The sequence below is a fragment of the Gopherus evgoodei genome, chromosome 2, assembly GCF_007399415.2.
Source record: "Gopherus evgoodei ecotype Sinaloan lineage chromosome 2, rGopEvg1_v1.p, whole genome shotgun sequence".
Taxonomy (NCBI): domain Eukaryota; kingdom Metazoa; phylum Chordata; order Testudines; family Testudinidae; genus Gopherus; species Gopherus evgoodei.
The window spans coordinates 277,160,915-277,184,709 of NC_044323.1; the positions used below are offsets into that span (position 1 = coordinate 277,160,915).

Below are 23,795 nucleotides of genomic sequence, written 5' to 3' on the forward strand. Positions count from 1 at the left end.
GTTCTGAACAGCTCAGTAAAATGGATGTAGCCTCAATCATGGGGACACTTGCTGATGAGTGACTCTAATGATTATAACACACAGCATGGAAACTCACTGCAGTATTTGAGAAAAGATTTCAGATTCTTCTAGGGAGGTCAGTTTCACAAATATGGGTTGCCCTAGAGGTTACAGTTGTTGTTGCTTATATATTGAAGAGATTTCAGGATAAAGATATTTTAAAAAACATATTTATTTTGTTACAATTAATAATTTAGGGTATAATAACAGATAGACATTTAAAAATGAATTTACTTTGCACTTTTTTTAGTGATGTGCCCAAGCTGCAAAATTGCATCTGACTTGAATTTCAAACCACCCAACTTTGAAGCAGGGCAATGGAGCTTAGGTTCTTCTTTAAATAGATGTACGGGCCAACTGTGACATTTAAATCTGGACTGAGATGCTAAATCTTCTCTGAAGTCTAGGAGGAGAGGGGTTCACATCAGAGATTTTAGTGGGTCCTATCTTTACCGTTTATTGCATTTCTTCAGACAATGAAAATGGACTAGTCATTTTCTCTGTTGTTTGTACTCAGTTGCTAATTATTTTCACTCTTTGTCTTAGGTACTAGCTGGATAGCCAAGGTAATTTTTTTTGTTTTAAGTTTTCATTGAAATTAAAGAAAAAGTATATATTGATATTAGCTTTTGTCTGTGGTTTTAAAGCTAAACTTTAAGGTAAAATTTGAACTAAGCAGGGTTGCTTTAAACAAAACATTGAATTTTCATATCCACTAAAGCACACCAAACTGTGAGCCACAGCCCAAAGGTGGGGCACAAGACAGTCCCAGCTGGGCCGCCATGGGTGGAGTTGAGGGGTCATGGGGGGCGTTGCCCCCCCCCAACTGTGTATGTTGGCAGAGTGGTGTCTTGCAATAGCCCCTGTCCAGCGCTGGAGGAGCCCAGCACCCCTATTGGACAGCAGAGGGCAAAGCAGAGCTGCTGGGCGAGGAGAAGGCACTGGCCCCAAGAGGCAGCAGCTCCCAGTGCAGCTGGAGGAGGCTGGTGGGTTCATGGCCATTCCCATTCTAAGCCACCATATCCGAAGTCTGGGGCTGTTGGGTCCCCTGGAGTATCGGCCCTGCCTCCTCCCCCCAGGGACTGGGGCTCAGTGGTGCTGCTCCGTTTCTGCCTAGACTATGCTGTGATTGGGACTGTCAAGGTAATGCCCAGCCTCAGCTCCAGCGCCTGCCTCTTCCTGGCCCTGAACCCTTCCCTTGTTCCCAGGTAGGGGGTATCTGTGAGGCACGCCGGAATGCTGGGTTGGTGGGCAGGTCTGCCGCGTGACCAACTCAAGCACTCAGTGTGCCGCTGAGGCAGAGGGTATTGGCAGGGACTGACTACAGCACCTGCCTGGCCCCTTCGCTCTCTTGCTGACCCTGGTCCCACCTGAGGTAAGGGGCTGGGCACACCCCATGGGCCCCCTCTCCCAGCCAGACGCATGTTAATAGTGGATCACAGTGGCTATTGCTGCTACATAGGTGGGCTTCAGGGACAAAAGTTTGGGAACCCCTGCACTAACGTGTAGTGTAATCAGCAGCCTTCTTCATGAGTGCTTAGTCCATGCAAGATATAGGAATGATACTAGTTGTGATGAATCTAGAGAGCAGAGTGTTAGTGTGGGAACAAGAGAGAACTACAGATTCCTATCCATGTCCAGCAGCCCCAATCAAATCATCTGATTTATCATGAATTGCCACCTCTTTCTTCTCTACCATGATGGACATTTACCCAAACTGCCCTTCCCTTCTTACATTCTCTCTCTCCCGAGCAAAAGAGGATGTAGAGCATTTTTGGCTTCATGAGATTTTCTTTACAGATCATTTGGGCCTGATTCTAATCTAATTTACATCAGTGTAAATCAGGAGTGACTCCTTTAAAGGTAGTGGAGTTAAAAAATAATTGTGGAAAAATCTGTCCCTTTATTGTTGCTCATTTGTATAGATGCCTTCCAAGGTAATTTCATAGCCTGCTCTTCTTCTTTTTCCTTATCATAGTAAGACTTGAATGGCATATACTGGTAGCTGACCTTTGGATTAAAAAACCCAATAAGTCTACCCCGTTTGGCCCATCTAAAGTTTTGTTAGCATAGAAATTGCTGGCAGTCTACTTTGTACAGTGCCAACTCTTAAATAACTCTCATCCACAGATCCCAAGTCCTCCACAAGTAGAGGTATAATCATTACCCTTTTTACAGATGGGGAAACTGAGGCACAAAGAAGTTTAGTGTCCCCAAAGCAAATCAGCGTCAGAGCCAGGAATATAACTTAGGTCTTCTGACTTCACATCCCATGCTTTGTTTCCTGGACTGTGCTGCCCTCTATTGCCATACTGATTTTACTGCACTGTTATTTTATTAATAAGCAAAGGTGGGTGGATGAGAGAAGACTTCTGGGGAAGACATAACTGTGTATGCAATAACAATGAGGAATCCTTATCGCACCTTAAAGACTAACACATTTATTTTGGCATAAGCTTTCATGGGCTAGAACTCACTTCATCAGATGCATGCAGTGGAAAATACAGCAGCAGGTATAAATACACAGCACATGAAAAGATGGGAGTTGCCTTACCAAATGTGAGGTCAGTCTAACAAGACAATTCAATCAACAGCAGGATACCAAAGGAGGAAAATTAGCTTTTGAAGCGGTAATGAGAGTGGCCCATTTTAGACAGTTGACAAGAAGGTGTGAGTAACAGTAGGGGCAAATTAGTATTGTGGAAATTAGGTTTAGGTTTTGTAATGACCCAACCACTCCCAGTCTTTATTTGGACCTAATCTGATGGTGTCCAGTTTGCAAATTAATTCCAGTTCTGCAGTTTCACATTGGAGTCTGATTTTGAAGTTTTGTTGTTGAAAAATTGCCACTTTTAGGTCTGTTACTGAATGACCAGGGAGATTGAAGTGCTCTCCTGCTGGTTTTTGAATGTTATGATTCCTGATGTCAGATTTGTGTCCATTTATTCTTTTGCGTAGAGACTGTCCGGTTTGGCCAATGTACATGGCAGAGGGGCATTGCTGGCACATGATGGCATATATCACATTGGTAGATGTGCAGGTAAATGAGCCCCTGATGGTGTGGTTAGGTCCTATGATGGTGTCCCTTGAATAGATATGTGGAGAGAGTTGGCAACGGGCTTTGTTGCAGGGTTTGATTCCTGGGTTGGTGTTCTTGTTGTGTGGTGTGTAGTTGCTGGTGAGTATTTGCTTCAGGTTGGGGGGCTGTCTGTAAGCAAGGACTGGCCTGTCCTCCAAGGTCTGTGAGAGTGAGAGCTTGTTCTTCAGGATAGGTTTTAGATCCTTGATGATGCGCTGGAGAGGTTTTAGTCGGGGGCTGAAGGTGACGGCTAGTGGCATTGTGTTACTTCCTTTGTTGGGCCTGTCTTGTAATAGGTGACTTCTGGATACTCTTCTGGCTCTGTCAATCTGTTTCTTCACTTTACCAGTGGGTACTGTAGTTTTAAGAATGCTTAATAGAGATCCTGTAGGTGTTTGTCTCTGTCTGAGGGATCGGAATAAATGCAGTTGTATCTTAAAGCTTAGCTGTAGACAATGGATCGTGTGGTGTGGTCTGGATGAAAGCTGGAGGCACGAAGGTAAGTAAGTATAGCAGTCAGTAGGTTTCTGGCATAGGATGGTGTTTATGTGACCATCGCTTATTAGCACTGTAGTGTCTAGGAAGTGGACTCTTGTGTGGACTGGTCCAGGCTGAGGTTGATGGTGGAATGGAAATTGTTGAAATCTTGGTGGAATTCCTCAAGGGACTCCTTCCCATTGGTCCAGATGATGAAGATGTCACCAGTGTAGTGCAAGTAGAGTAGGGGTGTAAGGAGATGAGAGCTAAGGAAGCGTTGTTCTAATGACCATGTCCAAATCTACATTCTTGGTCATCTGTCTTTGCTGTCTTCTTCTCTTCTGTTTTCTGGCTCCTCCTTTAGTGCCCCTTCACCTCCTATGGGAAAACTGTATCTGTAAGAGCCAGTTGGAACCAGTTATGTTATGCAGAGGTTTGTCTTATGCGATGCTGATCAATTAGAATTCAGACAGAACAAAGAGCTCTTGCAAGTACCTTATGCACTAAGGGTGGAATTCACAAAGGTATTTAGCTGCCTAACTCCCACTGAAGTCGGTGCATGACCACTGACCACCTCCATACTTCCCTCCCCCTTGGACCCTTCCCTCTCCTCTCTGCAGTTCCCTGTCTTTGTTCCCTCTAGCCCCATCTCCTCTGTTATCCCATTTCCCGTAGCGCTGTTCTCCCCCTTCCTGCACTTTCCTCTACACACTGCTCTGCTCCAGAAGCAAAGCCGAAGAGGACCAGAAGCATATTAGCCCTGGTTCATTTAATTTCTTTCACCTCTGCAAGCTCAGAGTGGGGGAGTGAGCAGAGTGGGTAGGAGTGCAAGTTGCGAACTCTGAAGCTTGATAAGGTTAATACTCTTCAGAGCATCATGTTAATTTCAGTTGAACAGACTGGGGCCAAGAGAATAGTATTGGTTGGTTGTATAGACACACTGACTAATCTGACCTTGGACAAAAAAGTCCTGTTTGGTTTCCACAATAGTCACTACTGGGTGATCTCTCCTCCCTGGACCTCAGAGTCCGAGCCACAATGTCTACACAACAATTTTCAGTGCAATACCCTGAGCCCTACAAGCCCGAGCCTGTCAACCCGGGCTTGGAGACTTCCTGCCACAGGCTGCCACTTGCTGTGTAGATGTACCCTAGCTCACTTCAGGAGGCGCACTGGACAGGCTTCAGATGGCAATGACTCCAATTCACTACCTAGCTGGATGGATCAAATCAGGGACCTACGCTGAAATGAGATACCAGTCCTCTGAACCACTTATTTCTGCTAAAGCTTTTTAATTGTACGTTGACTGTGAATTAGAGATCTTGTTCAGTAGTGTGTTCCATCTTTGCTGAACCAACAGCAGAACCACACCATACACACTTCTAGGGGAAAGACAAGGAAAAATGGAGTGCAGAGCTTATACACTATTGATACAAAGCATTTAAAGAACTGGGTGTGAGAGATATTTCAACCTCATGCAGTATCTTTGGGGAACCAGATTGTATCAAGTCTATGTAACGCTGTGGGCCAGGGATTGCATACATCCCCAGGGCAGAGAGTGATTACAGCTCCTCCAGGAACGAGAGAGAGAAAGAGAGAGAGAGAGAGAGTGTGTGTGTGATTAAGGTGGATTGGACTGTCACCCCTCCAGAGAAATATCACCCCCAAGAGGCTTGTATATACTGGTTCAAACTGGGATTTCTGGAGACCAATAGACACAAGTTTTGATATAAAAATTCTGCATTTAAATTGACTTGGGGCCTCCTTTCCGATCCAGAAAATAGACAGGACCTTCTGTCCAAGGGCACCAACCCCTGCCAAGGAGTTGGAAAGATTTTGGCCTACAAGGGCACCATAACACCGATGGGAAGCTATTAACATGATATAGGAAATTTCATTGTTATGTTTTCTCTGTAATGCTTGTACTTTAAGAATATAGGTGCATGCTTAGAAAGAGCTGTGTGGTAACTTGCAACTGCTTCATAGCCCTCTGTGAGAAAGCAAAGCACAGTCACTGTTCTTTAGGCAGAGTGGCTTGTCAGGAATATCCATGGGCGGGGGGTATAATAGGCCCACCACCAGACACCTGGCCATGGGGGTCCTGCCTCTTCGCCTCCCTGCTCCATCTCTTCCCCAAGGCCACCCCCCGACCTGCTGCTGCTGCCTGCCTGGTAAGTTTTATTCCACTCCACTGCCTCCGTCCGGAGGTCCCACTGCTCACTGTGGCCCTCCTTTGCAGTCAGGGCGTCTGGTGGGGGAGTGAGGAGGTGAGTGGGAGACAGGTGTGGGGGTGAGGAGGGGAGTGGTGAGTCAGCAGTGGGGAGGTTCGCAGCATGCAGAGTGAGGAGGCAAGTGGCAGGCAGGCGCGGGGGTGATGAGGCAAGTAGCTAGCAGCGAGCCAGCAGAGGGGGTCCCGTGGCAGGCGGGGAAGTGAGGAGGCGAGCGGTGGGTGTGCAGGGTTCTTGCTGTGGGTAGGAGGAGTTTGGTGGCTGGGTAGGAGGCAAGTGGCAGGTTGGCACGGGGGTCTTGCTGCAGGTGGGGGAGTCTGGCAGGGGAGTGAGGAGGCCAGCGCTGGGTGGGGTGTGTCTGAGGAGGGATGTGGGGGTTGGCGGGGGTCTTACTGTGGGTGGGGAGGGGGGGAATCTGGCAGAGGAGTGAGGAGGAGAGCGGCACGCTGGGGTCTCATGGCAGGCAGGTGGGGGCTGGCGGGGTAGTGAGGAGGAATGCAGTGAACAGCCGTGGGGGGGCTTGTGGCAGGGGGATGAGGAAGGACACAGAGAGCAGCAGGTGGGAGGGTCTCACCCTGGGCGGGGTGAGGATGGATGCAGTGTCAGGAGGCAGGGCCTGAGCAGTGTCAGGGCCTAAGGTGGGGCAGGGTTCGAGTCTGGGTAGGGCTGAGGGTAGAAGAGGCAGGACAGGGAACTAGCCTCCCCCAGGGAAAGCTTCATCTCCCACCATGGGAATATCACAGTGTAAAGCAGGCAGCTGTGCAGCCTTAAACCACCCAGAGATACAAGGCTCCTTGCCCACTCTTGTGATGACTGGAGGCCTAAGACCTGACTGGATATTCCTGGAAGGGACCACAGAACGGAGGGGATACAAGTTAGTTACCTGAAACTGTGACGCTATATTATGCAAATCTTACTCTATACTCTGTATTAATTCCCCACATCTTTTTAAAAAGAACTACACAGGTTTATTGTCTGTAAATGTACTGGCCAGGTGTCTGTTCTACATGTAGAACAATCATAGATGGATGTACTAGAGAGACAAGTGGGTGAGGTAATATCTTTCACAGGCCCAACTCTGTGTAGCTCAAAAACTTGTCTCATTCATCGATGGGAATTGGTCCAATAAAAGACATTACCTCACCCACCTTGTCTCTCTAATACCCTGGGACCAACTGTCATAACATTTTTTCCCAGATCTAGACCTTAGCGTCCAAAATATGGGTGTTAGCATGAAAACCTCCAAGCTTAGTTACCAGCCTGGACCTGGTAAAGCTGCCACCAGCCAGGGATTTATACAGTGCCTAGCTCACTCTGGTCTCCCCAAAACCTTCCCTGGGGGACCCCCAGACTCAGATGCCTTGAGTCTTACAACAAAGGGAAATTACCCCCCCCCTTGTTTCCTTGTTACTCCCTCCCAGGCTACCCTCCCTGGACGATCCTAGGAGATTCCCTGCTTCCAGTCCTGGAAACACAAGTACCGAGAGAGCTAATCTCTCTTCCCCCTTACCCAGAGGGTATGCAAAGTCAGGCTTAGTAAATCTAACACAAAGAGATTTTCTCCCTGACTTCTTCCTCCCACCAATTCCCTGGTGAGCTGCAGACTCAATTCCCTGGAGTCCCCACTAAAGAAAACTCCAACAGGTCTTAAAAAGAAAGCTTTATAAAAAGAAAGAAAAATACATTAAAAATAGTCTCTGTATAAGGTGAAAATATACAGGGTCAATTGCTTAAGAAAAAGAAAAGTGAATAAACAGCCTTATCCAAAAAGAATACAATTTAAAACACTCCAGCAACTACACACATGTAAATACAAAAGAAAACAATATAAACCTATTGTCTTACTATCTTTGTACTTACAACTTGGAAACAGAAGATTAGAAAGCCAGGAGACAGAAAGATCACTCTCAGAGCCGAGAGGACACAGACACAAGACAAAGAACAAAGAACTCACACCCAAAACTTCCCTCCACCCAGATTTGAAAAAGTCTTGTTTCCTGATTGGTCCTCTGGTCAGGTGTTTCAGGTTACTGGTGTTACCCCTTTACAAGTAAAAGAACATTAACCCTTAGCTATCTGTTTATGACACCAACACAGCTACAACACCATTGCAAACAGAAATGTATACTAGCATTTTCAACAAGTTATTTTAAATATAAACGTGTGAGACTATATGTAGTAAATATATCAAGTACATTGAGATAGTATCTATTTGATAGAGAAAGCATGTAATAAATAGAAGAGCCTTGTGATGAATAAGATGTACCATTTTCTGCTTTCTCTGTGCAAATATTTCAAAATTTGGGCAACTTCATGTAGCCAGCCTGCTACTAAAATGTTTTCTTCTTCTCCCCACAAATACAGAACTTGCTTCCAAATTACCCTACCCAGAGGCTCACGTCAGATAAGATTCAGCTCCTCTACCAATAACCAACTTTCTATAAATTAAAGTCTTACAGCTTCTAAGTCCAGTAGCTCATGGCTCTGCAGGAGTCATTTATACCATTGCAAATTAGAGCTGTGACATTTTTAAGTCTAGGAAAGCTATTTTAGGTTCTTTAAAGAAGTTAGCCAGTTGAAGTCAAAGGCCAAAATTTTCAAACTAGAAGTAGCCTGATTTTCAGAGCTACTAAGCAGCTCAGTTTTGTATGCTTATCACGTCAGGGAACAGATCAGGATACATCTATATTTAGATACCTCAAGCAAAAATAAGACTAAGATTTTCAAAAGGGACTAGTGCTCAACTTGAGACCAGTGCTCAAATTGTAGGAGAAGGAGGAGAGGATCCATACTATTTCTAGGGGCTATACCACTTTTGACATTCAAAGGCACTGGGGGGCCTGGCTTTGGACCCCTTACTTCTCCCTGCATGGTCAGCAGCAGAGGCAGGTGCCACCACTCTATGGTGGTGGAGGGATAATCTGGTTGCAGTGAGGGGATGGGCCCTGGAGACAAGAGGAGGCCACCGAAGTGATCAGAGCCCTAGTGCTACTGCTCTCTTGGGGTGAGGTCCACACCAGGTCCTCCTGTCTGGGTTTGGTGCTTCACTGGCAGAAATTAAGCTCCAACGCCTCAGTGTGAAGAAACCCATTCATGACAGCAAGAAGTAAGAGACTTTGCCCAGTGCCCTGGCCAGCTGCTCTGCAGCATAGGCGCCGACGCGGTGGCTGGAGCACCCAGGGGAAAAAAATAGTGGGTGTTTAGCACCCATCAGTGGCCACACCAATCAGCTCTTTCCTCTCTTTGCCCAGCGCCCCCCGCCTGGCAGAGGGCCACACTGTTCAGCTCCTCCCCCTCCCCCCAGTGCCTCCCACCCACCACGGATCAGCTGTTCAGTGGCATGCAGGAGGCGATGGCGGAGGAGGGGGCATAGTGAGGGCAGGGAGTGCTCAGGGGAGGGGGCATAACAGGGCGTGAAGAGGTGGGACGGGGGTGGGAAGAAGTGGAGCACTGGTGGAACAGGGGCCTGGAAGAGGCAGGGTGGCAAGAGTGGGGCCTGGGGTGGAGCAGGGATCGAGCATCCTGGAGGAAAATAGAAAGTCGACACCTGTACTCTGCAGAGATCAGCTCAAGCCTGCTCTGTCTCATCCTGCCTGTTCCTCCTCTAGCAGCATGCTGGGGAATGAGATGAGAAAATGGGTCAGGGATTGGGGGATCCAGGACAAGCGGGAGGGTTGGGGTCTGGGGAACAACATACAAAGGGGCAAAGAGGCAGAGATCAGGAGCTGTCACCACAGTAGACCCAGGGGAGAAGGAGTCTGTGGGTCGGGTGGGGGAAAGTCAAGAGTGAAAGGAGGGACAGAGACGGGGCAGAGGCAGGGCTAGGCAGGCAGAGGAAGTGTTAGATGCAGGGGGAGGCAGAAGTGGAACAGGGGGGCTAGAGGGTGTAGGTGGATTCAGAGGGCGGGGAGAGGCAGGGATGTAGGAACTGTAGGTGCGGACAAGGGCAGAAGGCAGAAGGAAGTGTAAGGGCATTGAGTAAAAGGGGTGCTGTGGGGTGAGTGAAGAGGGCATTAGAAGTGGGGAAGGAGGCAGGGGGAGAAGGTGGGGAGGCAACACGTAGGGGAGATGGGAGAAGATACGTGTAGGGCAGGAGGGACGATTAGAGCTAGAGGAGACAGGAGCAGAAGGAGGGATTAAGCAGAAGGGGCAGGCAGGGAGAGTTATGGGTAGGGAAGGAGGGGACCATCTGCATTCATTAAGCACCACCTTGTTTGTTCCCCTGATTGAGACACCTTGAAAGGGCCCGATTTTCAAGGGATGGATGCTCAGCACTTTCTAAAAATCGTGCCCCTATAACATATCCAACTAGAGACACCGAAAAGTTGAGGAACCCCAAAAATCAGTGGTCACTTTGGACGCCTAGGCCAAGCTTTTCCAACTTTAAGAACACAATGTTGAAAGTTTAGTAGTAGTTGTGACAGATATGGCAATTTCCAGCAATATTCTGGGCAAATCTTATTGAATTAAGTGTAAGTATTTTAGGAGCTCATTCTATTAAAAATGCATTTTTTTTATTACTGGTGGGATTATATGTAGTGTCTCTAGGGAGGATATCTGACTAACATAAACCTTGGGAAATGTTAGGAGCTTCAGAGGCCTCTTTGAACTAATGTGCCGGACAAAAGAAATTAAGTGGGATTCCTAGGAAATACTTGGGAGGAAGCAAACTTCTCACCTCCGGACTCATCCTTTTGAAGCTGTGCCCTGCGAAGAAAGCCTTTGTCTGCTGATCACTTATTACATGAGGAACAAACCAGAGGCCCAAACTGGATAAAAGAATGATTCAGATTCACGGGCATGCCCTGAATTGTGATGTTAATGAATACACCTGACTTTAGAAGCCAACGGATACAAATCCCAATGACATATTTAACAAAATCTTTACAGAAGAATTAATGTTGCTAAAACAGTTTCTGTAACATGACAAGTACAGAATTTATGGTGGGGTAACATGGTGTTAGTTTTTATCAGCACTCATTTGGGATCATGGTTTGCCACTCTTGAGAAGTGTATCCTAAATACTAAACATATTATTAGTATATTACATTAGGGCCAAAGACTGCAACACCCTTACTTACATCACAATTTGACTTCCATGGGAGCTATTTGTAGAGGAAAATAGCCATAGAAATGTAGAGCTGGAAGGGACCTCAAGAGGTCATCTATTCCATACTTAATGTAAGTAAAGGTATCACATCTGGCCCTTAATGCACGTGTCTGTTTTATATAAATTATAATGATGCCATATTTGAAAGACTCCTGAAGTTGTGTTACAAATACTTTGACGATCCAATATTAATGCTCATTTTCAGTTGGCATTAAAAGCCTGAAATATTAGCTGTGAAAGAGTAAAATGCAGTAACTGGCTTGGGCCAGCACATTAATGATGTTTTGTTTAAAATGGGTAGCTTACAAGAAATGGCTTTTAACTATTTATTTAACTTCAGTGATCTCCCACTGGCAAATCTTTTAAAACAGATACACAAAAGGTCAGTGGAAAATTAGAGAACCTTTCCCCACCATTAACCTATTTCTGTTCTCTTCGTGGTCAGAATGAAAAGCAGAGTTTAAAAGAACTGCCACCTGCTTTAATTCCTGGTGTGCCTGAGGAATTCAAAAGTAGACCCAGTAATATGCAAGAATTACTAAACATTCCTGTAATTCTCCACAGATACATATAATCCAATGTGGTGGCAGATAAAAGAATACTGATTAAGGAAGAGAATCTTTAATGTTCTCTCTCTCTCTTTTTTTTTTAACCCTTTGGGGGGGAGTTCATAATTATGTAAATCTTTTATTTCTACATCAAGGAGTTTGAGCAAATGCTGAATAACATCAAAACACTAAATGAATTGTTTTATTTCATCTTTATGAAGCCATTAACACTCCTTGTTCAAAGAGGAAATATAGCTCGAGGTAACAGTTATTCTGTGCTAGAGGTTCTTGAAGGATATTAAAAGATTCACAGCTATATACATTTTACTCAATTAGATCAATACATCTGAGTTACCAGGGGCAACCCAAGTATCTCAGCAGTGCTACGGTTGAGTCAGCCTGAGCAAGCACTATGGACACAATTCTACTCTTAATGAATCTCATGTTAAAACTCCCAGCAGCATCAAAGGGGTAGGCTCTGCCCTAAGGCCACTGGTCTCCCTTCATATTAGCTTGCTTTGTCTTTCAGGATCCTTGGTATTTTGCTGTTTTTACTGGGAGAAGTTTGTTTGAACTTGCCTATCACCTACAGACTAGGAAATATTTGAAAGCATCTGCAGAGCCCTCTTGACACATTTCAGAATCCTGCTTCTCGCACTTCAAGGGTACCATTATCGGTCTGACAAGGCCTCTCAGCCCCTGCCCCACCTCGCCCTTGAGTGCTGCAGTTCAGTTTTCGTCAAAAGTTTCACTGAACACAGTTTTGCATATCACTGAGATACTGAAAATCAAAGTCTCCAAGATGCAGCTTTGATACTGGGTCTTGAATCATGTTTGCTTAACTTTCTAGTTAGAGACAACCACTATGTAGTGCACTTGGTAGCAAACAAGAGATAAGTGTGGTGTTTGTGCCTTGCACCTGTTTGACTGGTTTCCCATCTTCTGTACCATTAAAATTAAATATGCCCTATTCTCTGCTATATTGGCAACTGCCATTTCACATTCATAAGCAGCCTACTACACAGCAGACACACACATTGTTCTCTCTCATTACTACTAAGAACATGGACCAGGTAAAGTGCTACCCCAGTGTAAGTGGTCATAGCTTCATTCGCATTTACCCCATCTGAGGATCTGCCCGAAAGCCACTTCTCTGGAGAGCTTTCAGACAAAGGCCACATCCTACAATATTCTTTGTTAGGAGAAATCCCTGTGTCTGCCTGAATTCAGTGAGGCTAAACACAGAAGCAGATCTCATTGCCAGACAGGGATGTTAAAAATAAATTCAGAGAGCAGGTTACAATTTAAAGAAGTCTAAACACATTAAGCTATGAAAATACACAGTTAAGGCACTTAAACCACCTTAGCTCACCCTGGAGTGGGGAAATATAAAAAGCTTAATGTGTCTTTAAAAGTCAGTTGCATCAAACACACTAAAATCCCCTAGTCTTACAGGTCTAAAGTGTCATGACAGAGCAGAGTTAAGGTAGTTTGAGTTCCCTATTTGTGCATTTTCATATCCTAACATATTTGGATGTCTTTTAAGTGTAACCTTAATTAAGAATTTCCTGAGTTGGTAATGTTTTGGGATAGTTCCAACATCTCTGTATGCCTTTTTATCTTTCAGTTATGTACTTTCAACCTTAGCTTCATCTTACTGTAAGGTGGTTGTTGTTGTTTTTCTATTTGGCATGTAGAGAGACTTCATGGAAAACAAGGCAAGAACTAAAAGCCTTAAGTTGCAGACAGCGGTTGAAGACTCTGCCTGACACTGAACTATCCTTTTAAGTAGGAAAATATATCATCGCTGGCAAGACAGCAGGTGCCCCTAAGTAAGATGAGACCAAATGAAACTTCCTAGTAACATTTGTAGATAGTTTTCATTAGTTTGTGTCTGATCTTTAATCAACTGAATTAACAGAAGGACTTCTATTGTCCTAAGTAGTCTTTGGGGATTGGTCCTGCTTTGAGCAGGGGGTTGGACTAGATGACCGCCTGAGGTCCCTTCCAACCCTGATATTCTACAATTCTATAACTGAATGAACCACTTATTAAAAAAAAACATACAGATTTGAAAATACCTAGCATTGTAAAAGAGCCATCAGTAAGTCACAGTCTAGCCTTTAATAATCATGCAGAGAAGGAAGAGGAAGTGAGAGCCCCACTTAGCGTCCCACCCTCCTTGCCCAAGAACAATGGGTGGGGGGAAGAGGAAAGAATTTGTACTTCAGACACTATTCTGGTACCCAGTGCTCCCAGAGCAGCCGCTGACATGATGTGCAGCTTACACACCACATTTTGTTCAGAACTTTGCCTAAGGTACATCTATCCCAACTATATTAGGGCCAACATATGAACATGTTCCAGGACTTGTCCTGTCAGAACTAAATTAGAAGATAAAACACAAATCACCTCAGAGCAGAATTTTCTCAAATTAGAACTCAAAAGGTGGTGTCCTAGCCAGCAAAACTGAGCGTAGGACTGAATTTTTTATGAAGATGATTGGGCCAAAAAAGATTCCTTATTTGCAACATATCTCTTTCTACCTTAAAGAAGAACCAAATATAGTCACTGCCGTAGAACAATTAAGGACTTACTGTTGCCAGATTATCTATCTTCAAGGACTTGGTTTTACTGGGATTTAATTGAATTAATTCCAGATGGCCTAATTCAGTTGTGTAATTTGGTCCTAGGCTTAGCTAATGAAACAGATGAGTCTAATTATGGTGCAGGAGGTCCATTTTTACAGGTAGTACTATATTGTTTATTTTGCCTCTTAAAAATACATTTCATGAAATATTGGGAAGACTTATTGCAGGGCCAGCCCACAACATTTTGGCACCTGAGGCCAGGGCTGCCTGGGTGGGGGAGGCAAGTGAGGCAATTTGCCCCAGGCCCCGGGCCCCGTGAGTCCTGGCCTGGTGGCGGTCTGGGTCTTCAGTGGCATTTCGGTGGCAGGGGGCCCTTCAGTGCTGCCGATGACGCAGAGAGACTGAAGGGCCTCCCTGCCGCCGAAGACCCAGACCACTGCCGGGTGAGTACAAGCACTGCAGCTCCCTCGCTTTGCCTCAGGTCCCCTGAATCCTCTGGGTGGCCCTGCCTGAGGCGGGGAGCTCAAATGATGCCCTCATTCCCCCTCGCTTGGGCCAAAACTTTAAAAGGTCTCAATTCTGCCTTCTTCCTGTTCTACTCCTCTCGTGATACTGCTCTGCTACCTACCCCAATAAAAGGAGAACTAACAACTTAAAATGCCTTGTTCAAAAATTTTAAGTAACTCAACTTTCAAACACCTGAACAGCAAATGTAACTTTTCTTGTCTGCATAGTTAACACTGGCATTTTTATCTGTTTGAATAATCAAAGTGGTGCTTTCCATGCCTTCTTGGTTGCAAAGATTTGAACTGCTTCCTGAAGGTCCACCTCATGCTCTGTTGAGATAGTTGCAAGGCTGACCAGCCTCTCCTGTGTCATTGTGGAGCGTAGATGTGTTTTTATTAACTTCAGCTTGGAGAAGCTGCGTTCTTCACTGGCAACTGTTACAGTAAGTGTTAGAAGTATGCACAGAGCAACAAAAGCATTTGGAAAGAGGGTGGTCATCTTATTTGAGCACATATATTCCAGAACAGCCTTTGGAGTTGATCCTGCTGAAGTGTATCTTGAAAGGGCTTTCAGTTCGTCACCTAAATCACTCACATCAATATCGCGAATGTCATCATGTGTCAACATTGTCTCTAGTGCCCTGCACTACTGGTGTAGGTCTTCTGCAGGTATAGTGAGGAGTTTTGGAATATCATACAACATCCCAAATATACTGCTGTGTTCCCTGAGCTGCATGAAACATTCTCAACTGACTGTATTGCACAATCTAGAACCCGGTTAAAGAATTCAACTTTGAATTGTTGTTTGGGGTCTCTTATGGGATTATCCCGTGCCTCGTAATCAAAATGTCTTCTTTGGTGACTCTTGTATTCTTGAATGGTTGGGAAAATATCTTCATTGTGAAGTTTCTCTTCCAATTTCTGTGCACTTTTCAGAACATTCTGAAATCTCTCATCTGACAGGTAAGACGTTGCTTTGTCCAGTTGTTCCATTGCTCCAGATATATCAAGGTCAACACCTTGGAGTCTCTTGCTTACAACATTTATTTCAAACAGTATGTCATGTCACAACACTAAGCCACACAAAAATTTGAAGTTATGTATGTTTCTGGTGATTCCATTTCCTTCTGCCATTGTTCTCCCATGAACAGTTCCTGTCATAGCATTATCCTCCATAATGGCAACTATGGCATCATCTATCTTCCCAATTTGGTGTTTGATAGGCTTTATTGCCCCCACTCGACTTTCCCATCATGTGGCACTCAGTGGTTTCAGTGTCAGAGAGGATGTTCCCAGATGTTGCTTCAAAATTTGCCATCGATGAGTTGATGGAGAGAAAAATACATAGATGCTTTGAATTACATTAAAAAATTCAGCAGCCTCACTAGAAGCTGATGCTGAATTGACCACCAAGTTCAATGAATGAGAACTGCATGGGACAAAAAAAGCTTGAGGGTTTAACTCTCAGATCCATGTCTGCACTCCTCTGTTCTTTCCTCTCATGTTGGCACCATTATCGTAGCCCTGACCTCTAAATCAGCTATCACAATTTCTGTATCTTCCAGCTTTTTAAGAAGCACATTTGTCATACCAGCTCCTGTAGTAGTATCACCAATGTCAGTAAATTCTAGAAAATGCTCTCTGACAGTCACCATTGCAGGGACATTTTCACTAGGTTCTGCTGTTGTTACAAAATGCACGATTGAAGTCATTTGTTCCGTATGGCTGATGTCAGGTGTACAGTCCAGAATAACATATTAATATCTTCTGACTTCAGATCTACCACAATCTTCTGTTTGACTTTTGTTGCCAGTAACTTCTGTATGATCTCATTTTGAATTTTTTTTTCCAAGGTAGTGGTGTGTGTACATTTCTTGGGTGGTGACTCTTCTTAGATGCTCCTGGAGTACAGCATCAAACTCAGCCATCAGCTCCACAATTTTAAGGACGTTTCCACTGTTTAGCACATACAGTGATCTGAAGTGCCACACAGTGCTAGATTTTGGGTAGCAAGCATTCTCACAATGGCAATGAGCCTTTTCAGAACATTTTGCCAGTAAAGAGACTCTGATGCAATCTTCTCTTGATGTTGATCATTTATGGTGGCCTTTAACCTTAGTCTCATCTCAAGCTCTTTCCACCTATGGAATGCTCTCTGGTGATTTGCTGCCTTCTCATGGCATGCCAGATTTCTAGTCAGATTTTTCCAGTCCTTTGTTCCTGTAGAACCCAATGCGGCTGGAACATTAGACTGGAAGAGTTTGCAACAAAAACAGTATGCAGCATTCTGGGTTTTTGAGTACATAAGCCATGGCCTCTCCATTTTGTCACCATTGGGGATTTCAGGCTGGTAATGTGTTGGATGGAAACTTCTGTATTCATTGTCTTTGGGGAACATGAAGTTTTTCACTTGCTGTGGCCCATGCAATACAAGGAAGTCTCTCAGGCTACTTCTCAAGTGGGTTCACAGTCCTGGATCATCTAGACTTAAGGAACTAAACTCAGCAGCAGCTGTTTCTTGCACCTCCACCACACTCTTCTCTGATCTACACGTTTCTTCAGGAATGTGCATGGTTACATCCATTTGAGATGGAGATATGGATGCTGCAGTAGCTGCCACGTCACCAGCACTCTAACTGGAAGATCAGGCATCTCCTCACCATTCACATCCTCACTGGGGCCAGAAGGCTCACCGTGAACATTTGTGTCTATGTATCTCAGGAGAGCTACTGCTTTGATAGAAAAGCTTCCATTGCTTTCTTTCTTTTTCTGAATGCTGCCCCACAGGGACATTTTCTTCTTTCACTCATGACTGCCATTCTGTGCCAGCTATAGTGACTCTCAACACTCAATAGAAGGGGATAAATACGCAGGCTGGTAGCAGGGCCTGAGTGAGGGAAGATATCAGCGTCTTAAGGACCTAATTGGCTCCTACTACTTCAGTTGACTGCCTGTTCTCCTCAAGTGGGTTCAGGGAAGCAGAAGGAAACAGGAAGCTCCCTGAGAAGCTGGCGTTAATCAGTCCAGGCTCCTGGAGATGCTAGAGAGGTACATAAGAGGCTCTTCCTCCTCTCTCTCCCTGCAGCTCCTGCTGCTTTCTGTTATTTCCTCTCACCTTTTCTCCTGCCTGCCTGTCTCTTGTGCCCTCCTTCCTCCAGCACAGCACTCCACCATCTCTGTGCATCTAGAGAAGAGAGAATACATATGCACCAGCAGCAGACACAATTTTCTACACTCTGGGTCCTATTGGTGCCCCCACGACCACAGTCTGGCACCTGAGACAGTCGCCTCGTGGTAAGACCAGCTTATTGAGACATCAGTCTGAATCCATTTAACTGAAGATTTCATATTCTTTCCTTATTGATCTTTGTTTCCATATTGACTTTGTATAACAAATAATTGCACTGGATTCTATTACATACTGTGTCCATATGTAGTTTAGTTGTTCTGTGAAGCTCTTACCCTACTCTATGAACAATGGAAAACAAATGAAACTACTAACTGATGATCTCTATTTTCTACCCATTTATATTTGCACTCAGGGGATTTGTTGGAATTTGCTATTGCCAAAATCTAGATTGCTGATCCAAATCCAGGCCAGGTTAGAAGTAACCAAAAGTCTATAGTTATCTGATGTTTATGTAGAAAGAGGCTTGAGTGTTGTAGTGGTTATTGGGGAGGTTTTCAGAGGTACAAATGTCAGTTTGAACCTTCGCTCCATTTGTGCCTTTGATGGTTTGTTCCTACCATTAAAATAATAATAATAATATGCCTTTTTCAAAAGGATGTCTGATCACTGTATACACTACTGATCACAGACTCCCAAAGCAAAGGATCTCGGGTGATGAACCCAGTCAGACCTTCTGGGTAAGCACAGGCTGATACACTGTGCACTGTAGCATGTGGCCTGGTCTAAGAGTGGAGAGAACTGCAGAATTACATCCCTGGAGAGATAAAGGCAGGAGGCCTGGGCGTTGAGGGGGTACACTCAAACCTTCAGAAGGACTGAAATGCAGCTAGCTCTGTAACTGTGGCAACCCGAAGCAGGGAAACAATATAAAAATGCTCTTTCCAAATGCCTCTCTGTCCAAGAGCAAAAACTACACCCATTTGTCTCCCAAATTTACAATTATCTCCAAATTATCCAAGCATGATTAGGGTCTAGTTAATGCTCACCTGCTATATAACATTTTTAGAGAGCACATTCTTTAGAAATTCTATTTTAGAATACCTCACAGATCAGAGATGACAACTGGACCCAATGCAGCTGCAGAGACCCCTAATTTGGGAATCCTAGAATTTAAGGAGAATTTCAGTTTTTGTTATTAAAACAAATTTCTCAGCCCTTTTCCTTCACTAGGGCAGCTAGCCCTCCCGCTGCTCGCACCACCTTGGCTACACTCTATTTTTAGCATGCTAGCTCAATCAGAGCCAGTGTGGGGATTTCTCCTCCAGCTTGAATGTACACCTCCAGCTGAAAATGTAGACATAGCCCGAGAGACACAGGACTCAAAGGATTTTACAGGTTAGAACCAGCTGCTTGAGTTGCATGCTTCAATGGACTGAAAGCTAAAGCAGTTAATACAAGTGAGAAAAATAGTGTTAATAGGTTGAGCTACTGCATTTTGCTCCAGCTCAAGTATTTTAATGTTCTTCAGTAGTATCCTTGTATAGAACACATTGCAATAATCCAGTCTGGAGAATGAATGATTGTGGCAAGGCCTGCATCCAAAAGAAGAGATTATACCCTCTTGGTCAGTTACAGATGGAAGAAATAACTGTTATTGGTCTCTCCTGTTATCTGGCCTCCTATTAGGTCCTAGAAACCCAATCAGATTGTAAACTTAAGCAACAAAGAAAGGCAAACCCTTTCAATCAAAGAAGCAGATATCACTTCTGCTTTCTTTCAACCATTACTCAGCATCACCAGAGACGTACTAGGCCTGAACTCCAAACAGATCACTCTCATCCTGCCCCTGATCTTGGCATCAATTCATCTATACATTAACAAATGCATTTTAATGGATGATGTGACGAGACAGCTCAGTCTCCTGTAAGTTCGATGGTCAAATTTTACAGAAGGTGCAGATTAGTGCTTCTTTGGCTTTTAGGCAATTGTGCTACTTTATCAGATTAAGACCTCTGATGCACCAGTCAGATCCCTGTGACAGTCCCTGTGTGACATCTGCCAGTTGCAGGATTTCTAACCCCCAAACTGCAGCTCATGCTACATCAGATGAGACTGGTCAGGCAAAATTCTATTTCAGACTGAAATTGATACATGATTTCATAATTAAAGGAGGGGTGGAGGTTGCAAAGACTTCCATACACGGGAAGAATGGCCAGTCAAATACACTGGTCTACAATTTTTGAGAAGTCGTCTGCTTCAGAGATAAAATGTGATATTTATTATGTATTTTGATGTGCTGAATTCAAATATGACAATTAAAACAACTGATTGGCTACTGTTTCTAAAATATTTAAGTTTTTACATTTTATGTCTAGGTATATTGTGTAGATAGTAGAGTTTTAATCATAAATTGTAAACCTAGGTCTTTTCATGTGTTTATGGTTGCATTACATGATAATATTTCACCTGTCCTGTTTATGGAACACTTTAAAAATCAGCAAAAGGGTTATATAAATAAAATTTATTATGAAACAAAAGGCAAAAAACTATTATGTACATAGTTTAGTCCTATTCAGTGTCTACTCGGCGCTTCTTGGCTTGTCTCTTGTATTCATTAAATGGAGCATCTCTTGTCACTGTCCAGCAATAGTCTGCAAGCATTGATGGGCTCCATTTGCCCTGATAGCCTGCCAGGAGATTCCACTGCTGTAGTCTGGAGCCCAACAGCTCTGCCTTACTCTTGGGTAGTTCCAAATCCCTGACAAGGTCATTCAGTTCACCTTATGTTATGAGGTGTAGTTCAGAGGAGGAGGATGGGAGAAAATGTGGGTCCTGTGACATTGATGGTTCAGGACCAGAAGTTTCATCCTCTTCCTCTTCCTCGTCTGACTCAAGTGAGAATGATTCTGGTGCATCAGGAACCGGCAGCCCTTCTCCGTGGGGTACTGGGCCTATAGCTGATGGAATGTTTGGATAATGCACAGTCCACTTTTTCTTCTTTGACACACTTTTCCCAACTGGAGGCACCATGCAGAAGTAACAATTGCTGGTATGATCTCTTGGCTCTCTCCAAATCATTGGCACTGCAAAAGGCATAGATTTCCTTTTCCTGTTCAACCACTGGCAAAGATTTGTTGCACAAGTGTTGCAGTATATGTGTGGGGCCCACCTCTTGTCCTGATCTCCAATTTTGCAGCCAAAAGAAAGGCAATAGGCTTTCTTAACCAGAGTGGTTATACTGCGCTTTTGTGATGCAAAAGTCACTTCACCACAAACATAGCAGAAGTTATCTGCACTGTTCACACAAGTACGAGGCATCTCTGCTCACTTTGGCTAAACAGAAATGTGTCCCTTTGCAAAATCAAACACTGACAATTAAGAGAGCACGACACTGTATGATTTCTAGAGCTGATCTAGGGCAATTTGTTCAGCAGAGTGATGTAAGCTTCGTTATGATTGCATCATCCATGACTTCTAGGAATAACATGATGCAATTCATATCATGTATGATGCAATACCAGCTTCAGATTGCATCATTCATTGTTTTGCCTAAAAAGCAAGTACTGTCCAAACCCAGTCATAGATTTATTCATAGATCCAGTCAAAGATGTATTTTAGTCATTTCTGGTTTAAATTGAGATCCCTTCCCTTTATAACTCACCTATCCTCCGCCATTCCCAAGTCAAGGGCATATATACTGACCCAATAGCATATCCTGAAAACTAGAGCCAATCAACAATTTTAAGCATCATTTTCGTTCTCAGTGACCCAGAATTAGTAAAGTTGGACTACATTTATTTCAGAAGCATTTTGGCTGTAGAGCAGTGATATCGGTGGCACAAGATTGAATACCAGTACTGGTAGAAGTACGATAGGTGAGTGCCACTTACAGTATGTATGAAATGAGAAGGTGCAGCAAATCATTAAATGTAATGATCTATTATGGAAAAGAAAAAGCATGGTCCAGAGTCACCTCAGTAATAGCAAGCACTAGAAAAGTTACTTATATGGTATGCTTTAGTGCTGCTATTAACATGCTTCTCTAATAGTCTTTTAAAGAAAACACAAACATTTTAACTTTGTCTTTTATAACTCAAATAAAGTTGATCTCACTGAAGCTGACAGTGAAGTGAACAAGAGGATCCAAAGAGTAATTTGAGATGACAAAAAGAACCCCCCTCCCCCCAAAAAAATAACCCCCAAAACCCTAGCATTCAACTTCAAAAAGTTAACAGTCAACCTGGCTGCTATCTCAATAAGGCAAGAAGAAAGTCAAAATATTGTCTCATCAGGATCCAGAGGAAACACTTACACACTCACTTGGGTATCGTCATAAAAACAGCCAGAACCAGGTATGCAAGCAACAATGCTCCCGGCCTAGGAAAGCCTGGCTCACCATCTACAGAATGTACTGTGTGCTTTGTTCAGTGGTTAAAACAGATTTCAGGCAAGCTTAACAAAGACAACCCAACCCTCTGGTAGTGGAGATTGACTTAACATGAGTTGGGGGAAGGGATGATTTTCAGTTTTCAAATGTTTTCATAACATCATAATATATCTGGCTTAATAGTCAGGTTTTGCTACCAGATTTTAACCTTACCAGACTCCTGTGGGTTGTTATATTTCTTAATGTGTACCAAGTTATAAGCTGTATATAAATGTTTCATGTTGCAATATGAATTGGAATTTATGATATATTTACTGCATCTTCAATGGGTTTTTAATTACTATGGTATTTTTTTTTATTTTTATGTGCATCTCTCTCTCTCACACACACACCCCCACTCACACATAGATAGATACTGGGTAGTTATCTGGGTAGTAACCAGATGTCCTGTTTTTAAAGGGACAGTCCTGTTTTTGACAACTTTTTCTTATATAGGCGCCTATTACCCCCCACCTCCTGTCATGTTTTTTCACAGTTGCTATACGGTCACCCTAGTAATTATCCTTCGACAGCATTTGGAAATATCTAGAGGCCTCCCCTCCCCCAGCCCCTACCCCCAAAATCAGGACTGTGACTGCATTCTGTACATGTAGTAGTAAAGCAAGAGCATATTTTTTCCCCAAATATTAGCTCAGTTAAATGTTTCTGCAGCTGAGTTCCCAGAGAAATAATGAAAAAGTGTTTGGAGATAGCCAGATGCCTGTCCCTTTAAAAGGGAATTCAGCTACAAATGCTCCCTGAAATTATTTTCTATCACAAAGGGAAGTCCTGAATTCAAGAAGCATGAAAAGAAAGAAATCAGTCTAGGATGAGAAGCCAGAAGATAAGGATTATATTTCCGAGAGTTTCTCATGGGTTTGTTGTGTGTTGCTTGGACTCTGGAGGCCCTGGTTTAACAGCCTTTCATGAAGTTTGAGGTGGAGGAAGATCAAAGCTGTTTACTTTTTACCCCATGTCATTCCAAAAGCACATTTTACATGCACAATATATTACTAAAGGAAAAAAGTTTTGCAAGACATCACATTTTTCAAGAACTCCTCATGAAAAGGTAGATTATAAATTTGTTGCAAACTTGCAGGGTTTGCACCTTGGAGAGATCCAACTTCAGATGTCTTGGATTAACTGGTACAGATGTCAGATAGGAAGAACTGTAACAATTAAAGCAGTCAGTAAGCACACCGGCCAAATTAAACTCAGGTTATTAGGCAAAGCCTTAACTAGCCTATTTGGCCAGGAATCAAGAGAGATGCGTCTGCAACCATACCTCTGCTTATTAATCACAATATATTGACAGATGTTCATTACATTTGGTGGTGGAGGAGTCTCCTTGAACACAAAGGCAGATTTGACTGTGGCAGCTGAATTTGCATAACAAAGAGCTTGATTCTTTTTCACACTAGTGTAACTAGAAATAAATGGACCCTCGGGCACTCAAAACAATTCTGTCCCATGTATGATTCTGATGTACAGGGCCTCTTTGTTCTCAGTTTTGGGCCCAAAATGGCTTGTGTGAGGAACATGAACATCAGAGAAAACACACTATGCAAAAAAAAAGGTTTTTGGTGAATATTCAATGTTGTGTACTCCCTTGGTTTGAAAACATAGCCTCTACAGTGACT

The 23,795-nt window shown here is 43.7% G+C and overlaps 1 long non-coding RNA gene across 2 annotated transcripts in view; it reads right to left on the reverse strand.

Annotated features, from left to right (window-relative positions):
- Positions 1 to 3,887: 3,887 nt before the first annotated feature.
- LOC115647104 overlaps positions 3,888 to 23,795 on the reverse strand; it is a 130,343-nt gene continuing 110,435 nt past the window's right edge. For both annotated transcript variants that reach the window (XR_003999211.1, XR_003999210.1), the window contains exon 7: positions 3,888 to 4,011. This is a non-coding gene — a long non-coding RNA (uncharacterized LOC115647104). The remainder of the gene's footprint in view (positions 4,012 to 23,795) is intronic.